The following is a 20,870-nucleotide window of genomic DNA, read 5'->3' as shown; positions in this document are numbered from 1 at the left end:
ATTACTATCTTTAACAACTGCATCGTATGGATATGTCATACTTTGTTTAAATCATCTGCTACAGATAACGTTAATAATATATCTTGGTTTATGTATTTTTTTAAGATTACCTCTGTGATAAATTCCTCAGTGAAACTGCTGTGGAATATAAGTTTTTGTTGCTTCCAAAACAAGGCCCTAGTTTATATTCCTACTAACATCATGTGAGAATGTCTAATACACACTTGCTAACACTGAATATTATTGCATTTTTTAAAATTTCACTAATCTGATTGGACGGACATTGACCATCTCATTTCTCTTGGCCGTTTGTGTGTTTCTTTTTCTACCTATTCATCTCCCTGTATATTATTGTATTGGATTTTTTTTCCTTTTGTGTGTCAGATTGGCAAAAATGAAAATGATTGGCTGCCGCCTCCATAAACATTGGTTTAGGACTCGTTCGCCCCTCTGAGGTCCCGGCGCCCCCGCCATGGAGGGCCCGCCCGAGCCTGGGCCCCACGCCTTGGCCTCGGACTCAGCCTTGGCCGCTGCGCGCCCCGGAGGGGGCGCGGCTCCGCGAGGAGCAGGAAAAGGTGGTCACTAACTGCCAAGAGAAAAATCCAGCATTGGAAGAAGGTAGATACTGACTATAATGCCCTGCAAGAAAGACTCAGTACCTTGCCTGATAAGTTGTATTTTAATATCATGGTACCATTTGGCCCCTTGGCCTTCATGCCAGGAAAGCTTGTCCATACCAATGAAGTCACTGTTTTACTCGGGGACAGTTGGTTTGCAAAGCGCTCAGCAAAGCAGGCTGTGGGCTTAGTTGAGCATCGGAAAGAACATGTAAGAAAAACAATAGATGATTTAAAAAAAGTGATGAAAATTTTTGAATCCAGAGTTGAATTCACAGAAGATTTGCAGAAAATGAGTGATGCTGCAGGCGATATTGTTGACATAAGAGAGGAAATTAAAAGTGACTTTGAATTTAAAGCAAAACACCGAATTGCTCATAAACCTCACTCCAGACCAAAACTTCAGATATTTTTGAAGCAGATATTGCAAATGATGTAAAATCCAAGGATTTGCTTGCTGATAAGGAACTGTGGGCTCCACTTGAAGAACTAGAGACAAGAAGAATTGCTGGGTGAACTTGATAGTAAGCCTGATACTATGTAAATGGAGAGGATACAACGGCTTCTGAAGAAAAGAAGATCAGAATATAAATGTGCATGTGATGCATCAAGTAACAGACTCTGTTACGTCCAGCGGCTGTTGTAAGGATGTTACACATTCAGAACTGTTCGGTGGTCAAACGACGGCAGGCATTCAATGAACGGTTCAAATTCTTACCACAGTAATGAGGATGATGATGATGGTGGTGGTGGTGATAATGAAAATGAAAATGACCATGATGCTTTAGGGGTTGGAGATCATTCTATAGCAACAATATATTTTTCTCATACTGTCGAACTTAAGAGGGTCCGAATAAATACTTGAAAAAATACCACTTTAAAAATCAGTGAAAAGAGGGGCGTCTGGGTGGCTCAGTCGTTAAGCGTCTGCCTTCGGCTCAGGTCATGATCCCAGGGTCCTGGGATCAAGCCCCACATCTGGCTCCCTGCTCTGCGGGAAGCCTGCTTCTCTCTCTCCCACTCCCCCTGCTTGTGTTCCCTCTCTCGCTGTGTCTTTCTGTCAAATAAATAAATAAAATCTTAAAAAAAAAAAAAATCAGTGAAAAGAAAGAAAAAGCCAAAGTAAACCAAAGAATAGCTCTGGTGGTGGTCATTCTGCCCAAGAGCTGCCTACTATCAGGACTCCTCCTAACATTTATAGAGTCTTTGTTGATGTTGTGAACGGAGAGTATGTCCCTTGTAAGTTGATCCTGAAGTCTCGCAGTAGAGAGAACAGTGTTTGCAGTGATACCAGTGACGACCGACGGTGAGTCCTGAGGAGTGTCAGCTGCGAGGAGGCCACTTGCAGTGACACTAGTGAGAGTATTTTGGAAGAGGAACAAGAAGAAAACCATCACAAGAAACTTTTGTCCTTATCAGGAACGCCTGAGGCTTTTTTCTGGAACCGTAGTAGAAAAACAATTTCTATCGCCCTCCTTAACACCACACCCAACCCTGGTTCATCCTGTGCTACCGACCATTCCAGAACAAAAAGAAGTTCTGTCAGAGGTATCAGAAAAAACTACAAAGAGGGTTTCAAAGTTCAAAGCTGCCAGATTGCAGCAGAAAAGCTAGGGCCTGCCTAGGCAATGGGCGTTTACATCCTGGAACCTAGTTTTGCATTTCTTTAGAATCTGTATCGCAAAATATGTTACGCATAGTTTGAAACAAGGCATCCAGAATTCATTTGGCAGCAAGATCTCTTACTGTTATCAGTGGTATTAAAAATCAAAGTAAATGTTTGAATGCTTTAATATTCAGCTTGTTTTGTTAATTCTCTGAATACTGTCAATACTGTTGTCTTAAGTTTTCTTATGATGCACTGGCAGTATTTGGAATTATTTTTCAAAGAATACTGTTCATCTGCATTGTTTTTGTGTTTTGAACTAAATACAGGCAGTTTTGTACCAGCTGTGAAGTTGTGCATGCCATATGGACCATTTTAAGGAAACTTAAAAAATGTCAAATAGATTCAACAATTATATTACTTGCTTTAGCATTTTAAAGGCACTTTAAAGAAATCTACTTCTTATAGGTTTTGCAGCTAGGTGGCTATTTAAAAAAACTCTCTCCGTTGACGGTCATTTTAATCATCTCTGAGGCAGAAAGCTACATGTACCCTCTGGGAAAGTTTCTTTGATTAGAAGAATGGTATTTTGTAAAACATTTTTTTTTCAAGCAAAAATTTTATGAAACTTGGTCTCTAAAAAAATAAAAATAAAAAAATAAAATGATTGGCTGTATTGAAAATAGAGAAAAAGAAACTCAAATACAATTCTGTACAGTATTTTGAAGGACAATTAGTCCCAATATCTTGAAATTTAAATGGTTATACATCTTTGATCTAGCAATTCTCTTTCTAGTAATTTTCCTACACAAATAACACAGAAAAAATATTTTTGCAAAAGATTATTTTATAATGTTTATAATTATAATAGGAAAGTTATGAGCAACTTAAATTCCCATCCAGAGGCCTCAGTGAATACTTCATGGTATATAATGTATATTATACAATGAGATTTACCTTGCTGTTTAGAAGAATGGATTGGTTATATTATCAAGAGATGACATTTATTTCATGCTACATATGATTAGAAAAACACAGATTATTCAAATAAAGTGTCTAGTATTTTGGGGGGAAATAATTTTATCCATTTTATCCAAATGTTTGGATATTTTACATCTAAGTGTTAACAGTGATTGTCTCTGGGATGTAGGACCCCTGGTAATTTTTTCCCTTTTCCTTTTAGACATTTTTGTACTTTTTAAAAATGATAAGTACATGTACTTTTATAATAAAAATAACAGTGAAGTTTTTCCACTTTGAAAAATTAATTCCAATTGAAAAATGTTGTATCATTGTATCTGATACAACAATGATTTCTTATTCTTGGTGCTTGTGGAAAGATACAGGGGAAATCACATACTGTCAGAAGTGTTTGTTTTCTTTTTTTTTTAATTTATTATTATTATTATTTTAAGATTTTATTTCTTTATTTGAGAGAGAGAATGAGAGACAGAGAGCACGAGAGGGAAGAGGGTCAGAGGGAGAAGCAGACCCCCCGCTGAAAGCATAAGGTCTTTGACAAAACAAAAAGTATTAATACTGTTCTTTTTCTTATTAGTAGTAATAATACTATTTTTTTTTAAATTTTTTTTTAAAGATTTTATTTATTTGAGAGAGAGAATGAGATAGAGAGAGAGCATGAGAGGGAGGAGGGTCAGAGGGAGAAGCACACTCCCTGCCGAGCAGAGAGCCCGATGCGGGACTCGATCCCGGGACTCCAGGATCATGACCTGAGCCAAAGGCAGTCGCTTAACCAACTGAGCCACCCAGGCGCCCAGAAGTGTTTGTTTTCTGCCTATGGTTGAGGATGAGCTTGGAGAGGACTACTACCCAACTTACGGGCTTGTCATCTGAAGCTCAGTATACAAGAAGGATCCCATCAGCTTTAAGGAGATTAATTTGACTAGGTTTTCTAGTTTTTATCATGTTATATAGAAGCACCAGAATGCTATGACCATTTCCCAAAGAATAAGAGAAAGAAAGATCAAGGAAAGTGAGAAATAATGAAACTATCTGGGTTGTCTGCAGCTTTCATTAAAGATTTGTTTGTTGAAGAAGTTGAACCCATTAGCTTCAACAGGGATGAACTGTTAGCTCTAACAGAGCATGGACAATTAAGAGTTTATTGGGAATTAATTGAAAATAATGTAGTGTTGTGAAATGGGAGGAGACGATTTAAAGGAAATTATACCAAGGGCTTTGAATCAGCCAAGGATAAACAAATACAAACTACCATTTGATAAAGTTTATTGTTAACTGATAAATATAGGGGCGCCTGGGTGGTGCAGTGGGTTAAGCCTCTGACTCTTGGTTTCAGCTCAGGTTCTGATCTCAGGGTGGGGAGATGGAGCCCCGTGTTGGGTCCACACTCAGTGCAGAGTCTGTTTAAGTTTCTCCCTCCCTCTGCCCCCCACCAAATTAATAAATCTTAAAAAAATTTGATAAAGATGGCTCAAAGTGTAAGAATATAATCTTGGAAGGAATTAGTGAATTTACAAAGAACAAAGATAAAAATACTGGAAAGAGGAACAGTGAATGAGGTGAGTGGGTGAACTGATAATGTGGTTTCAGAGGGGCTACCTAGTCATTTCTGAAGAAATTGTAATCCTCAAAACATTACCATCTCACCATTAAGATTTTCATGAACTCACTATTAAGGTTTATATGTATGTGTTTCCTCGCGTTTGGCTTCATTTTGTTTTGTTTTTGTTTTTTTGGTGCTGCTGATCTCATTTTATAATATTGTTTGCCTAGGGAGTTTAAAGAAAGGGTCAGTGCCTACTGAATATAGAAGGTGACTTTTGTTTCACCAGCAAAATATTTTAAGATATTTCAAACGTGAATACATTGAGGTCATCAAGTTGACATCAAACTGCTTTGTTCTGTAACCAGGTTTCACTCAAGATCCTAGAGAGAAAATAAATGAAAGCATATCAGAAGATGGTAAGCATCCTTGTAATCCTAGCCAATGTTTCTTGTCACTTCCTGTGTGCCAGGAACTGTGCTAAGCCCTTTAACAGGTGTTATTCCTTAACATGATCAGAACGCCTCAAGAAATAGGGATGATGATTTCGTCCAATTTAGATACTACAGAAACTAAAACTTAGAAAATTTAAGCAATTGGCCCACATTTACAAACTAGTAGGTGGAAGAGCCAGGATTTATATAGGAATTTTCCAGCTCCACAGCTAGTGTTGTGTTTGCTTGGGAATTCCGGTATTTAATTTACCAGGACTCTTGGCTATTAGACTCTTGACATTTATTATAGTTAGACATATTTTCAGCATCTGTGTCTTAAAGGAATAATGTTGATGCTTAATTTCAGTAGTCTCAGGGAATTTTAAGTTGAAAAGGAAACTAATATTTTTTATCCCACTAGATTATATTTTAAAAATTCAGTGCTGGTGAGGATTCAGGGATACCGACATTATACATTGTTGGTGGAAATGTAAATTGGAACTTTTTTGTAAAGTAATCTGTCAGTAATTATTGTTATTATTTTTAAAGACAAAAAAACCTTTCGACTTCGCAGTTCCATTTTTGGGACTTGAGCCCATGGAAATTAAAGCACCAGAGCGAAAGAATACATATTCCAGAAAGTAAGAATGTTTATTGCTGCTTTGTTTATAGTAGCAGAAGATATGGGACCCTGGTAAGTCTCCATCAGTAGGAGAATGATGAAATGACTTGTAAAATTTAGTTATATGCACATATATGCAGTCACACATATACATATATACACATATACCCACATATATATTATTTATTTCTATATGGAAAAATCATACAGTTATGCAACAATTTTAATTTTTGTTTATTGACCCCGGGGGAACTTTCTCATGGTATAATAAGCAAGTAAAGCACTTTGTTTATATGAGTTGAAATGGCAAAGTCAAATTACATTTATAAAATTTATTATAGTTTTTATGAAGGGCAAACATTTAAATATAAATTCCTTGAAAATTGTTAAGAAAGCCTGGTGAAGCACTTTGCACAGCCTATTTTTGTGACCCTGGGGACATTGGTTCCAACTTATCCTCCATTATATCACTAAAAGGGTCAACCTATGTTGAGGCAGTTGAAGAACTCATGACCATTCATCCTTATTTTTGTACCACTAGGAAAAAAAGGTTGAAAGTGATGGATTCTTTTAGTCTGGAATTCTTTTTTTTTTTTTCTTTAAGTTTTTATTTAAATACCAGTTAGTTAACGTACAGTGTAATATTAGTTTCAGGTGTAGAATCTAGTGATTCATCACTTCCATACAACACCCAGTGCTCATCACAAGTGCCCTCCTTAATGCCCATCACCCATTTAACTGGTCTTGTCCCCCCTCCCCACCCCCCACCCCCCGGCCACCTCCCCTCCAGTAACCCTCTGTTTGTTCTACTCTGGAATTCTTAATAAAATTTCAAGGAAGCAGGAATAACAAATTTTACTGTATTAATGTATTCTTTGATTTTGTTGGGTAATATTAGAGAGCCATTCTCTCTTTGGTAAAAGTGCTAGGGAATCTACATTTTTTATACCTTTTTTTCCTTTTTTTGGTCTGTTTGTACTGAAGAACTTGATACCTTCTAGCACCCTCTGTTTTTAATTTTTCAACAATAATCGGAACTCAAAAATGTTGTGCTCATTTGAATGGACAGCCTCTGAGACTCTGCTCTCCGTTTGAGATCTGAGTCGGTAAATTTTTGTATTCTATGCTTCCTTCTGACATATGAATTAGATTTTAAAGCTTTTTGTGGGTATGAAATGAAATAAGTCCCCCCCATTCTTATGAAGAAAGGTTAATTAGCCTTTAAGTGTTAAGTGATATTACTGTTTCTTTTTTTTTTTTCTGTCTTTCAGGAAATTTTGGCAGATTAATTGGACACAGAAATTGGTCAGTTAGAGAACATTCTAGGACACTAGTTCTCAAAATGGTCCCCAGTCCAGTGTTACCAGCATTACCTGGGAACTTGTTAGAAATGCAAATTCTTGGACCTTACCCACTGAAGCACATACTGCCCAGTGAGGGCCAAGAATGTCTATTTTAATAAGCTAGGTAATTCTAATGCTCGTGCAAGTTCAATCACGGCTGTAGCAATAACTAAGGAAGGCAATTTCACATGGCTTGTGAAATAGAGAATAACTTTTAAGGGGGTTTTGCTTGCTTTGCCTAAACCAAACATTAGTGAGCTTGAATACGTTGTGTAGTGGAAATTGTTGCTTTTGACTTGTCTGGGGTTGCATGCCCTTCTGGAAACTCTAAAGAGTTTCAAATGTATAAAATCCCCTCTCCTTTCTCTCCAAAACAAACAAAGCCCCAAAACCAAAAAAACAAAACCAGGAAAATCTCACAGATATATAAAAAATGAGTCACAAGAAGATGCAAGAAATGTTAGGTTCTGTATACCCACTAAAAGGTATTACTTAACCTCAATAATTATGCCCCTAAATTGACCCACAATACAGCTGGATGAGGACTATAAATAAACAGCACATAAAAGCATATAATAAAATAGGGGGAAAATCATGCCTGGCCCAGAATTTAATAATGACCTACTGTTGTATGATGTAAGTATCTTTTGAACAAAGTCTTATATATTTGCTATCCCTGGAGAAAATGAGTGAATTAGGTTAAACAAGTCTTAAATGTAATGGAGTTGTTTTCATTTGCTTACTTACATAAACACACGTGATTTGCTGAACTGTAGTTGGGAGGAACAAAAATTTTTAAGGTTTAGTTCTGAGTTGAAGTAATGAACTTAGTTGTTTGTGAGAGGATAAGAAGCAAAGGAAGGCAGGTGCATAAGAAGAACCACAAAATACTAAGGACTTTGGGGCACCTGGGTGGCTCAGACAGTTAAGCATCTGCCTTCAGCTCAGGTCATGATCCCAGAGTCCTGGGATCGAGTCCCGCATTGGGCTCCTTGCTCAGCAGGAAGCCTGCTTCTCCCTCTTCCTGCCACTTCCCCCTGCTTGTGCTCTCTCTCTCTCACACAAATAAATAAATAAAACCTTTAAAAAAAAGTACTAAGGACTTGTTACTTTACAATGAAAGTTGAAAGGTTTTTCTATTTCATTAAAATAAAGTTTAGTAATGTTTCTAATAATCGGAAATCCTTGTATAAATGCATATAGTTTGATAATTTTGGTTTAAATGAATTATAAGTTTTCTTCCTAACTTTATTACAATGTTGGAATTAATGTAAGCATATTTTTTTTTCTAATTTATAAAATACCCTAATTAATCAGAACTCTCAAAATGTCCCATGCTGGCTTTATGGTTCAATTAAATTGAATTATAATAACTACTGTCTTTTAAGAGGTTTTTTCCCTGTAACTTCAGATAGGACTACAAATCATTATACTGCCTAGGTAAAATCACATTTACCTTGTTTGGGAAAAACTTTTCAAATTTCGTATGTGACAAAACTTTAATATAAATTTTTGTTTCTATGTCATGTATCAGCTTAAATGGAATTTTAATATACTAGTCGACTTTGAGAACTTGGACTAATATTATACTGAGGTAATTAGTAAATAATCTCTGCCTACTCAAGAAAAACCATTTCCCTTATTTCTATACATTACAGAATGACTGTCAGATACGAGAATGAACAATATGTACAAACACATTTAGCACCGATTAGTGCGCATGTTCATTTTTACTTCTTTAAGAATTTAAGTCAGTGTGAATGGAAGGAAAAATGCATGCAAGATATTAATGTGTTTTTGTTTATCAGGGCAAAATGGGAGTAATTTTTTCTAAAAACAAAATTGCTATGGTTGTGCCAGAATATGCGATTAGACTTTAGAATACCAAGTTGAGGGAGTATAATAATTATAGAATATCTGAGGGAAATAAACTTTATTCACTGTAGTTTATAATAATTGCAAAAAAATGAGTTTAAATGAGCAATCAAATATTTACAATTTTCCTACTAAGTTGCTTCAATATTAATGAGTTTATGGATAAAAGGGTTTTTCTGTCTTTTGCTGCAATTTCTTATACAGATGATCTAGAAAATGAGTCAAAGTAAAATACAAAATCAATAATATTGACTGAGAAAATTGTTAAGCAAATGGAGGTGGACAAATGTGTCCTATGGGGGGCAGGGAATCATGACCACAAGAAGGACTGTAAAAACTAAAAGTGACACCTGCCACCACCACTATTTTAAGTGTGTGCATCATACCTCACCAGGGAAGAAAGAAAAAAACCCTCACATTCCACTGTGATATAAATTAAAAAAAAAAAAAAAAAAAAAAAAGATCTCTCTGTCTAGTTCTGTCCTCCAAAAAAAACCTGGAGTATTCCCTGCAAGTTGCTAACTCCTAAATGGAAATGACTTTGTCCTTGACTTTTGCAATGCTGTTGTCTGAAAGTAGTTGTGAACTTTGTGAATATGGTAACCACCATAGAACTGCTGCTTTCCACCATGAATGGACTGGTGTGAGTTTGAGGCTTCATAATATTGTTTGTTTGTTTAAAAGTATTTGTCCTATTTTTTAATTTGTTGGGCCCGTTCTTCTGAAGTCTGACTTCCTCACATTTCTTTGCAAGTAAATACTGCCTTCTATTTTTTTCTATGTGCTTTTGTTTCTGAGGCTTCCTTTCATGCTCCATACACACAAATCAGCAGGTGATGGAACCTGCAGCTAAATTTGGGGTTTTATGCTTCACTGTTCCCTTTCAGTGGAAGAATATTTTTGTTCTAGCCTTCTTTACAAAAGACCTGAAATTCACCCTGAACCAATAAATGTCCTTTATATTTACCTTTGGCAAGAAGGATTTAAATATTTCTAGCTCAGGGTTGCAGGGCTCAATATTATTTCACCTTAGTGCTAATCTTGATTTAACCTATGATCTTGTGTTGTCTTATGCCCCTATAAATGATTCAGTGACTTAGTAATAGCCTTACGTTCTTAACAATTTAGGCCATGTATTAGTCTTGCTATCTCTTAGCCATTTTTCCTTAACAGTTTTGCACTGCACCCTTTCCTGTCCTTCCTCCGTTTACTGACACAATTCCCCAACTTGATTCATCCATTCATTCAAATACCTAGTTTTAGGATGAGCACTGAAAGCTTGTCTGGGCTCGCACTGGTTTTGGCTTGTTACCATCTTCAGATCCTGAAAACATCCTTTAGACTGTACATCACCTCCAGCCAGGCCTTATTTCCCCAGGGCTTACCTTCAAAGAGCAGATTTCCTTTCAAGTTCCATCTTCTCTTATCTATTTCATTTCATGATAGTTAGAAAAGCCATGCACTAATATATGACAAATGGTAATTTAGCAGAGAAAAATGTTATCTCAGGATGTGTTCAGGGGAAGCTTTTTGATGAAGAGTCAACTAAGAGCAGTTCTGATGATGGATAGTCTCTAGAGCATATGGATGATGGAATGATGAAGTAGAAAATGAAGTAGGTGCAAACAGTGTGAGCAAAAGCATAAAGACAGCAAATGAGATGGCTTTGACAAGGCCCAGCAAATAACCGAGATTATTTGGATCATCAATGTTGGGGGCAGCTGAGCTTAGGGGAATCAACAGCCAATGTATCAGAGCACGAACACTGTTGGGAAAGGTGACACAAGTTGGGGGAGAGAAGATGATCATTCAACAGGGGGAGTGGCTTTTTGGTGATAAACATGCATGACGTTCACTCAACGTTAAGGCCATCCTTCAGTTAAAACCTTATTGATATTAAAAAAAAAAACCCTTATTGAAATTATATTGACCTTTGATGACCTTCAGAGAACACGAGCTAGATGGATTAATGGTAAGAGAATGTGAGAAGGCGGTAGAGCAAATCTGCGCATGAATCCCTACCATGTCATTCATCTGTGGCTTCAGCTAGATCCAGTGATTTGTTTGTTTTGACTGTGGTCAAGACTCTAGGTACAACACTATTGAAACAATAAATCCAGTTATAATAAATGACATAGGCATTCAAGTAGAGGCAAGAAGCAAAATCTTTTAAAAGTATAAAGATAAACTATATTAGGTCTTGCCCTTCCAACAAGCTTCTCCAGTATTTCTAGGTCTTGCCCTTCCAACAAGCGTCTCCAATATTTTCAGGCCACAGCCCTGGCCAACTTCCCTCCAGCTAATTCTCTCTTTCCCACATTGATTTATCCCATTTATTGAGAAATGGCATTTTTGGATTACTAATAGTATTTATATATAGAAAGAAGCTGAGTTTTTATTGAATAAAAGATTAAAATCAGGGAATGATAAATGATAGAGAAATGAGAGTTTCCCTACCTGGAGATGAGTTAAATACAGTATTAGAGAGGGTTGAAGAAATACCAACTATATAACAAAAGAATATAAAAATAGCTAGTGACTAGGAATCGTAAGTCTACCAACTAATTCAGTGTTTTGGCTGTTTGTTTGTTTGTTTGTTTTTTCTCACCTGAATGAAATGGTTTCTTAGAAAAAGGTTTTCAATTTACATCGCAGGGGGAAAGATTAGAGAAAGCTGATGGCAGTCATTTCTAGCTTCAATTTCTATTTTCTTTAAATTGACCCTTCTTTTTGTAAACTTTTTAATGTCTTCCTGAAAACATTTTTAATCCTACTGCTTTAACTATTGTATCAAAGAAATAGCCACCTCCACTGGGGAAGGCTTAAGGACTCATAAGTGAGAATCAATATTTCATTTGGATAATGTCTCAAAAAGAATCCCAACTGTCAAAATAAAGGAGAGATTAAAGTCATGATAATGACTTAGAAGACAGAGTGAGGCAGAAGTGTGAACTAAGGGAAATGACCCAACACATTCAGCAACATAAAACGATGGCCTCAATTCATTCTGACAGCTGCCGGCTGCCAAGTCAAGTCAGTTCGCAAACAGAAGGGAGGAGGGGGACCAGGAGGACCCACGGCCAAATGCCCCCCATGCCCGATATCCCTCTCCATACTCTCTGATCGGTCACACTGCACTATGCAAATTTTTATTATTCCAGTGGATCGACTTGCAAGAAACCGTGTGGTTTCATGGAAAGAGCACCGAACTCTCAGCCAGAGACTTGAGTCCGAGCTCATTCGGGGTTTGTCACCAGCTTGCTAGCTTTTTTGAACAAGTGGCTTGATTTCTCTCTTTCTTAACCACTCTCTTTGTTAAAGTTCCCCGCTTTCCTGAAGGGGCTGTATTGAGGATCAATGCACGGTGAGATAAAGGCATCATGATCTAAATGGTAAACGTGTTTAACAGCAACTAGTAAATTTCTTAAACAGGTAGAACAAATTCTAGAGATAGCTGGGCTGCGTGAAAAATTGTGTGAAGTGGGTTTGCCACGGAAATCCCATCAAGATCTTGCATCTCTTCATTGATCTGCACATGTTAAGCGCCCATGCGTGGCAGGGCCTGTACAAGGTGTTCAGGATGCCCCAGTGAAAAACACTGCCTGGGTGGACTTTGCAGGCTGGGGAACAGAATGGAAGAGGTTTATTTTCCTCTCATCCCTTTCGACACATGCTGTCAGGCAAAGAACAAAAACAAAAAGGCTTGCATGTTTGGAAGAAACGGACATGACTAATTTCTAGAAAAAAAAAAAAAGAATTATGTGTATATCAGATAAAGGGCTAGTATCCAAAATCTATAAAGAACTTCTTAAACTCAACACCCAAAGAACAAATGATCCAATCAAGAAATGGGCAGAAGACATGAACAGACATTTTTCCAAAGAAGACATCCAAATGACCAACAGACACATGAAAAAGTGCTCAATATCGCTCGGCATCAGGGAAATCCAAATCCAAACCTCAATGAGATACCACCTCACACCAGTCAGAATGGCTAAAATTAACAAGTCAGGAAACGACAGATGTTGGTGGGGATGTGGAGAAAGGGGAACCCTCCTACACTGTTGGTGGAAATGCAAGCCACTCTGGGAAACAGTATGGAGGTTCCTCAAAAAAATTGAAAATAGAGCTACCATATGACCCAGCAATTGCACTACTGGGTATTTACCCCAAAGATACAAATGTAGGGATCTGAAGGGGTACATGCACCCTGATGTTTATAGTAGCAATGTCCACAATAGCGAAACTGTGGAAAGAGCCAAGATGTCCATCAACAGATGAATGGATAAAGAAGACGTGGTGTATATATATATATATATATATATATATATATAAACAATGGAATATTATGCAGCCATCAAAAGGAATGAGATCTTGCCATTTGCAACGACGTGGATGGAACTGGAGAGTGTTATGCTGAGCGAAATAAGTCAATCAGAGAAAGACATGTATCATACGACCTCATTGATATGAGGAATTCTTAATCTCAGGAAACAAAGTGAGGGTTGCTGGAGTGGTTGGGGGGTGAGAGGGATGGGGTGGCTGGGTGATAGGCACTGGGGAGGGTATGTGCTATGGTGAGCACTGTGAAGTGTGCAAGACTGTTGAATCATAGATCTGTGCCTCTGAAACAAATAATACAATATATGTTAAAAAAAAAAAAGAAGATAGCAGGAGGGGAAGAATGAAGGGGGGGAAAATCGGAGGGGGAGACAAACCATGAGAGACGATGGACTCTGAAAAACAAAGTGAGGGTTTTAGAGGGAAGGGGGTAGGAGGATGGGTTAGCCTGGTGATGGGTATTAAAGAGGGCATGTTCTGCATGGAGCACTGGGTGTTATACACAAACAATGAATCATGGAACACTACATCAAAAACTAATGATGTAATGTATGGTGATTAACATAACAATAAAAAAAGAATTGTGTAGGCTAGAATGGGGCATCCCAGAGAAGGAAAAAAGAGATAAAAAAGAAACAAAAGAGAAAAACCTGTCAAAAGGTTTAGAAAACGCTAGTGCTACAGAAAGGTTCTAACTAGGAGTACCTTGGCGGTTTTGCTTTTGGTGTTGAAGTGAACCTCCTTCATTTTATTCTTTCCAGGAGGTTCTTGGAGGGTTTGTTTGGGAAGAAGTACACCCTTCTTTTATTCATTTACTTCCCTTCCCCACAAGTGATGTTTATTAAGATAATATTTACAAGATATATATTATGCACATTTTTAATGGTTCCAGATGGGACTGAAGGCAAGTATTACCACGATAATAGAGCTTTTAACAAAGTTTGTTCTCCAGAGAGTGAGAAAGTATTAGAGAACTCACAGTGCAAGATTCTGTGCGATTATCCAAGGGCCCAGAACAGGAAAGTAGAGACACAGGGCAGGAATACCCCAAGATTGTGGCTACTGTGATGAGTGAGGAGTTAGTGGTCAAGAATGGCTTTTAAAGTGTAAGCCAATGAAAGGATAGATGGGACAGCCCATTGTGAGGACAATAGTATTATGCAAATATAAAATATGACTATTAAAGTGAATGATGAATTGAAGTGTCAGGAAAAGAGCTCCGGTCCTGGACCAGAAATCAGGAAGCATGGGCTTGTGGTTTCTCATCATTACAATGAAGGAGTTGGACTCACAATCCCCAAGAGTCCCCTTGTGGGCTCTATGGGTTCTAAGTAACTGGTCCTAACAAAATTGAGAGGGACACAATCAGGCCAATCTCAAGCCGATAAATAAAATGGGAATCTAAAGAAATAAATTGACTACTTCTGCTCCAATGACTGTTTAAAAAAAAACAAACAAAGACGGCCACAGGAGAGTGTGTAGCAGAGTGAGCCAAGGCTCAGAAAGGAGCCAGAAAACAAAGACAATGGATTTCTGGGGATAGAGCTGGCTTGAAGGAAGACAGCATGACTGCTATGAAAGGGTGTGCGTAAAGCAAAGAGCAGCTAAATGACAGTCCTTTTTTAGCAAAGAAGTTTTGTCTAATACCAATAATAGAAAGGCAGAGAGAGGAAAAAAGTGTATGGATAAATCAGTAGAGGAAAGAATCAAAGAAGTAAGATGAACAGTCCCAATGAAATGGACCATGAGGCCGAGAAAAACCAGGAGCATGGGAGCTGGGCAATAACAATAGGGCCCCACCCAAGTGGAAGAAGCAGGAGAGAAATTGAACAGAGTGGAGGGGAAAGGGAATTACTACTGTGGCTTTTATTATTAGCATTATTTCAGGATTTCCATGCTCCAAGATATTCTACATTTACCTCCTGAGAATGTGGTAGTTTATTTTGAGAGGAGAACATGAGAATTTCTAATGGGCATACTCTTTTTTTTTAATTTAAAGATTTCATTTTTTTTTTTTTACTGTAGAGATAGAGAGTGCCTGTGGGCGAGCGAAGTGGGGGGGCAGAGGGAGAGAGAGAGAGAGAGAATCCCAAGCAGACTCCACACTGAGCGTCGAGCCTGACATAGGGCTCGTGATTCCCTCCATCCTCAGATCACAACCCAAGCCGAAACCAAAGTCAGAAGCCTAACGGACTGAGCCACCCAGGCGCCCCTTTAATGGGCATACTCGTAAGAGGAATATGAAGAGTTACCTGAGGATAATTACCCTGCACATAGCAGTTATTCAAAGGAGATTTAACTAGAGGGTACTATGTTAAGCAAAATAAGTCAATCAGAGGACAATTATCCTATGATTTCACTCATATGTGGAATTTAAGAAACAAAACAGAGGATCATAAGGAAAGAGAGGAAAAAATAAAACAAGACAAAATCAGAGAGGGAGACAAACCATAAGAGACTCTTAATCATAGGAAATAAACTGAGGGTTGCTGGAGGGGAGGTGGATGGGGAGATGGGGTAACTGGGTGATGGACATTAAGGAGGGCACGTGAAGGAATGAGCGCTGGGTGTTATATCCAACTGATGAATCACTAAACTTTACCTTTGAAACTAAAAAAAAAAAAAAAAAGATTTAATTTGCATCTTGGGAAAAGAGAATAGAACCAGAAGTAAGTAAAGCAACTACTGAAGCCAAATAATAGTAAACAATCTGCTGGAATATAAGATGAAAGTCCATGTGATTGTATATGTGTGTTAACGGTCTGGATTATAACAACAAAAAAGGAAAGCAAGAAGCAAGTTGATAACAATTTAAAGTACATTTGGATAATACTGTGATGGCTATACTGTATTTTCAGAAATGTGATCTCAATTGAACTTCAAAACTGCCTTTGCGGTGGAAGATGACACTTTTCCTGAAAATGTCAAAAATTCATTTCTCAAAACTCAAAAAATTGGCAGCAGCACATAAAGGATGAACGAATTGCATTAGAAATAGGAATACATACAAAATATAAGACATATTTTAAAATATAAAATTTTCTTGTACAACTAACACTTAAAATTACAGTAAAAAAAAACCCAGAAAATACTGAAAAGGAAAGATAAATTACCTATAACCTCACCACCTTTACTATGGAAATTTTCAACATTTATAAAAGTACAGAGAGAGCATTAATGTATCTCCTTGTCCCCATAATACATGGGCAGCAATCATCAACATTCTCTCAGTTTTGCCTTCTAGGGCCCCTCCCCATCCCAATACACAGTTTTGACAAGTGGTACTGGAATATTTTAAATCAAATTCCACCCATCATAACATTTTACCAGAAAATACTTCAGTGTGCAGCCCTAAAAGATAGGCTTTAAAAAAATACAATAAGATATCACCTCACACCTGTCAGAATGGCTAAAATCCAAAATACAAGAAATGCCAGGTGTTGGCGAGGATGTAGAGAAAAGGAACATTCATGCACTGTTGGTGGGAATGCAAACTGGTGTAGCCACCCTGGAAAACAGTGTGGAGGTTCCCCAAAAACTTAAAACAAAAGTACCCTAGGATGCAGCAATCACACTCTAGGATATTTACCCAGGGAATACAAAAAAAATGATTTCAAAGGGATACACACACCCATTATGTTTATTGCAGCATTATTTACAACAGCCAAATTATGGAAGCCGCCCAAGTGACCACTGATTGATGAGTGGATAAAAAAATGTGATAGATAGATAGATAGATAGATAGATAGATAGATAGATAGATAGATATGAGATGGAATATTATTCAGCCATATAAAAGAATGAAATCTTGCCATTTGCAATGACATGGATGGAGCTAGAGAGTATAATGCTAAGTGAAATAAGTCAGAGAAAGACAAATACTACATGATTTCACTCATGTGGAATTTAAGAAACAAAACAAATGAGCTGAGGGAAAAAAGAGAGAGAGAGAGACAAACCAAGAAACAGACTCTAATTGAAGAGAACAAACTAATAGTTACTAGAGGGGAGGTGTGTGGGGGGCTGGATAAAATAGGGATGGGGATGAGGGAGGGCACTTGTTGTGATGAGCACCGGGTGATGTATGGAAGTGTTGAATCACTATATTGCACACCTGAAACTAATATAACACTATATGTTAACTATACTGGAACTAAAATAAAAACTTAAAATAAAAAATTAATAAAATAAATAAAAAAATACAACCACAATGCTGTTATCACACATAATGAAGTTAACACTTATTTCTTAATATAATTTCCTTGATTTTCTCGAAAGTGTGTTTTAATAGTTGTTGCTTTTTTCCAAATGGGGATACCTATGAGGATTCTGTGACAAACCAAATTTTTAATTTTATAATCAATTGCTTCTCCCTCCACCAAGTTTTATGGCATTTATTATTGAAGAAATTAAGTCCATTCTTCTGAACAATTTCCCACATTCTGAATTTGGTTGACTGCTTCCTTGTGGGGTCACTTTACTTACTCAGTTCCTCTTACATTTACATTTTTTTGGAAAGTGGTACTTAGATGTAGACCTTGGTGTATAATTTTATTATATATACACATTATTTTTATAAAAATAAGAGATCCTCACCCTAGTTTTTGTAACTTACTTTTACACTTCATCTATCATGTATAGAAAGGAAAGATAACACCAGAGAGGAAACTATATTTGTTATCTTTAAAATTTTGGAGAATAATAAAATAATTTAAAGTATAAAAATTCCAAGAGAAAAAATTAAGTGCAAGATTTAATTTTCAAAATTACAGAATACAATTGAATGACCTAAGTCTTAAAGAAAAACAAAAGACAGAATGAAAATCAAAGAGTAATGGAGTTTACATGGGAAAAAAGGAAATACAAGGAAGGAAAGAGGAAACATTGAAACTAGAAAGTGTTACAGCTATAAGAGTCCTGTGGTAGGATTGTTTCAAAGCCCTTTCACATTCATTTCTCACATATTTAACTCTAGCTTTGTGAATTAAATTGAATTTGCGGTAGAACTACGGAAGAGAGGTACATGAACTCCTGTTGCTCACTTTCTCTAAGCTATGCTGGTTTCAGACGTTCTTTTTTAATTTTATTTTATTATGTTATGTTAATCTTACAACTAGGTATTCTGATCTTTCCTTAGATTTGCAGAGATACCTGAGTAATTTCTTTTATTCTCCCTTCATGATAAATGAAGTTGTATATCCATTGGTTTCTTATCTCTGAAACTTTTCTCCCATAGATTAATCTCAGTAAAAGGGATTTACAACTCAGGTTTATAAGTGTTCAAGGTGGGGGGCAAGATTGCGGGCATTCTAATGGTTGAGAGAGAGGTTCTTTTGTCTAAAAGAACTCAATGTAACAAACCCACTATAAATCTCATTTATTTCCTAATGTCTATTACTTAGCATGTCCGATGCCAATATGCCATTCTGGCTTTTCCCCCTAGGGCTGCCCTCATTGTCACTCATTTCCTTGCCATTGGATGTCTTGCCCTTATTTGCCATATGGACGATTAAACTATGTTATGTGGAAGTCACCCTCAATCATATGTCCCCATTCAGCAATCGAGGTTCTGGAGTGAGTTGACACAGACATGGCTGCTAGAGCCTCTTATTTAATTTGAGAGTCGCATAGGACTGACTTGGGAAGGGTTTGCTGACGTCCTTACTGTAAAATAGGAAACAAAAGGTAGACCATTCCATTAATCTCACTCCAACCTCCATTGAGCAGTCTTACTCTGCGAGAATACAGGAGTTAATTGGAAGGCACATTTGACAACACTAGAATCACTGGGGAGATCCCACTAGAATTTGTTCTTACTCTAATACCTTTTTATACTAATTTGGCATATTTTCCTTCTTCTTATTGTTTCCAGTCTTACACTAGAACCAAAAGATTCTTAACTAAGATAGCATTCAAGGAAACATTTTTTGCACTAATCCATTACATCCAGAAATAGGTGTCAAAGTTATATATCATCTTGCCCAAAGTCGCCTGTGTTATCAGTCTGAGGCCTTTGGTTGAAAAAATTAGAAAATGTCTCTGGTAAAAGTAAATAAAAGTGGGCACCTGGGTGGCTCAGATGGTTAAGCGTCTGCCTTCGGCTCAGGTCATGATCCCAGGGTCCTGGAATCGAGTCCCACATAGGGCTCCCTGCTCCTTGGGAGCCTGCTTCTCCCTCTGCCTCTCTCTCTCTCTCTCTCTCTGTCTCTGTCTCTCATGAATAAATAAATAAAATCTTTAAAAAAAAATAAAAGTAAATAAAAGTATTTAAAAGGATATTGCTCAGCTTACACAACAGAAGGAAAAACAGGATAGCCAAGCCTCAGAAAACAATAGAACTACAACAGCTTTTGGCATCTCAGCCAGAAATTCAGTGACTTTTGAGTGCCAGTAACTCAACTTCAAGAACACCATGCCATTCTGTTCAAGATTCAGATTCCAAGGAGAGAGAGAATCTTAGTTTATTTACTCCCTGTTAGTTAGGAAGGGGTGGGCCATGGTGATTTACAGTCTTGGGGCAGTGTGCTATTCCAAAAAGGATGAGGAAGGGCTACTAAGTAGACAAGAGCCTACTCACTCTACCCATGACTAAATTGTAATTTTAGAAATACAACTTAAGGGTGACAAAAGTTAAGAGATGAAAATACGTACATAAGACCTGACTCTTGTCATAGTAAATACAGAGAGACATGATAGCAGAAGTACCAGAAGGGGCCAGTAATTTAGGGGATCACATATTTCAAATAAGAACCCACTTAGAAAAGATGCCAACCAAAAGTTTCTTTAAAAATGAATGAAGGGCGCCTGGGTGGCTCAGTCGGTTAAGCGACTGCCTCTGGCTCAGGTCATGATCCTGGAGTCCCGGGATCGAGTCCCGCGTCGGGCTCCCTGCTCGGCGGGGGGTCTGCTTCTCCCTCTGACCCTCTTCCCTCTCGTGCTCTCTGTCTCTCATTCTCTCTCTCAAATAAATAAATAAAATCTTTAAAAAAAAATGAATGAAGAAAAATCTTGTATAATCCTTTGAAAACAGTACTTCAAGAAATTAATACATAAAAATAAATGAAGTAAACCAGAGAGATGAAATATGAAGCATTAAAATGTATCATTAGAAACCAGATCAATAAAACTAGGTTAGAAATTTAATTAAATATAATGAAGTAGAAGAGAATTCCTACATCATTTGTTGCTGAGAGAGGACAGCCTCGTTTGTTTTTTTCAAATATTATTATTTAATATTGTTCAGATCAATGTTAGAAGACATATGCATTAGCTTTCTATTGCTTTAGCAGCAGAATGTCACAAACTTAGTAGCATAAAACATAGATGCGTTATCCTACAGTTCTGTAAATCAGAAGTCTGACAGGAATCTCTCTGGGTGAGATCAAGGTGTAGTCAAGGCTGCATTCTTTTCTGGAGGCTCCAGGGGAGGAAGCGTTTCCAGCTTTTAGAGGCCACCCCCGCACTTGGGCTCACAGCTCCCTTCCTCAGTCTCCACAGCCAGCGAAGGA

General features: G+C 37.4%; 1 pseudogene; it reads left to right on the top strand.

The window, feature by feature from the left end:
• The first annotated feature begins 472 nt into the window (after window positions 1-472).
• On the top strand, window positions 473-2,231 carry LOC118006744 (annotated as a pseudogene).
• The last annotated feature ends 18,639 nt before the right edge of the window (window positions 2,232-20,870 follow it).

Source organism: Mirounga leonina, unplaced genomic scaffold, assembly GCF_011800145.1.
Source record: "Mirounga leonina isolate KUSES-001 unplaced genomic scaffold, KU_Mleo_1.0 Mir_99, whole genome shotgun sequence".
NCBI classification, from domain to species: Eukaryota; Metazoa; Chordata; class Mammalia; order Carnivora; family Phocidae; genus Mirounga; species Mirounga leonina.
Note: the sequence above shows the minus strand (reverse complement) of the source record. Positions and strands in the feature narration are given on the sequence as shown.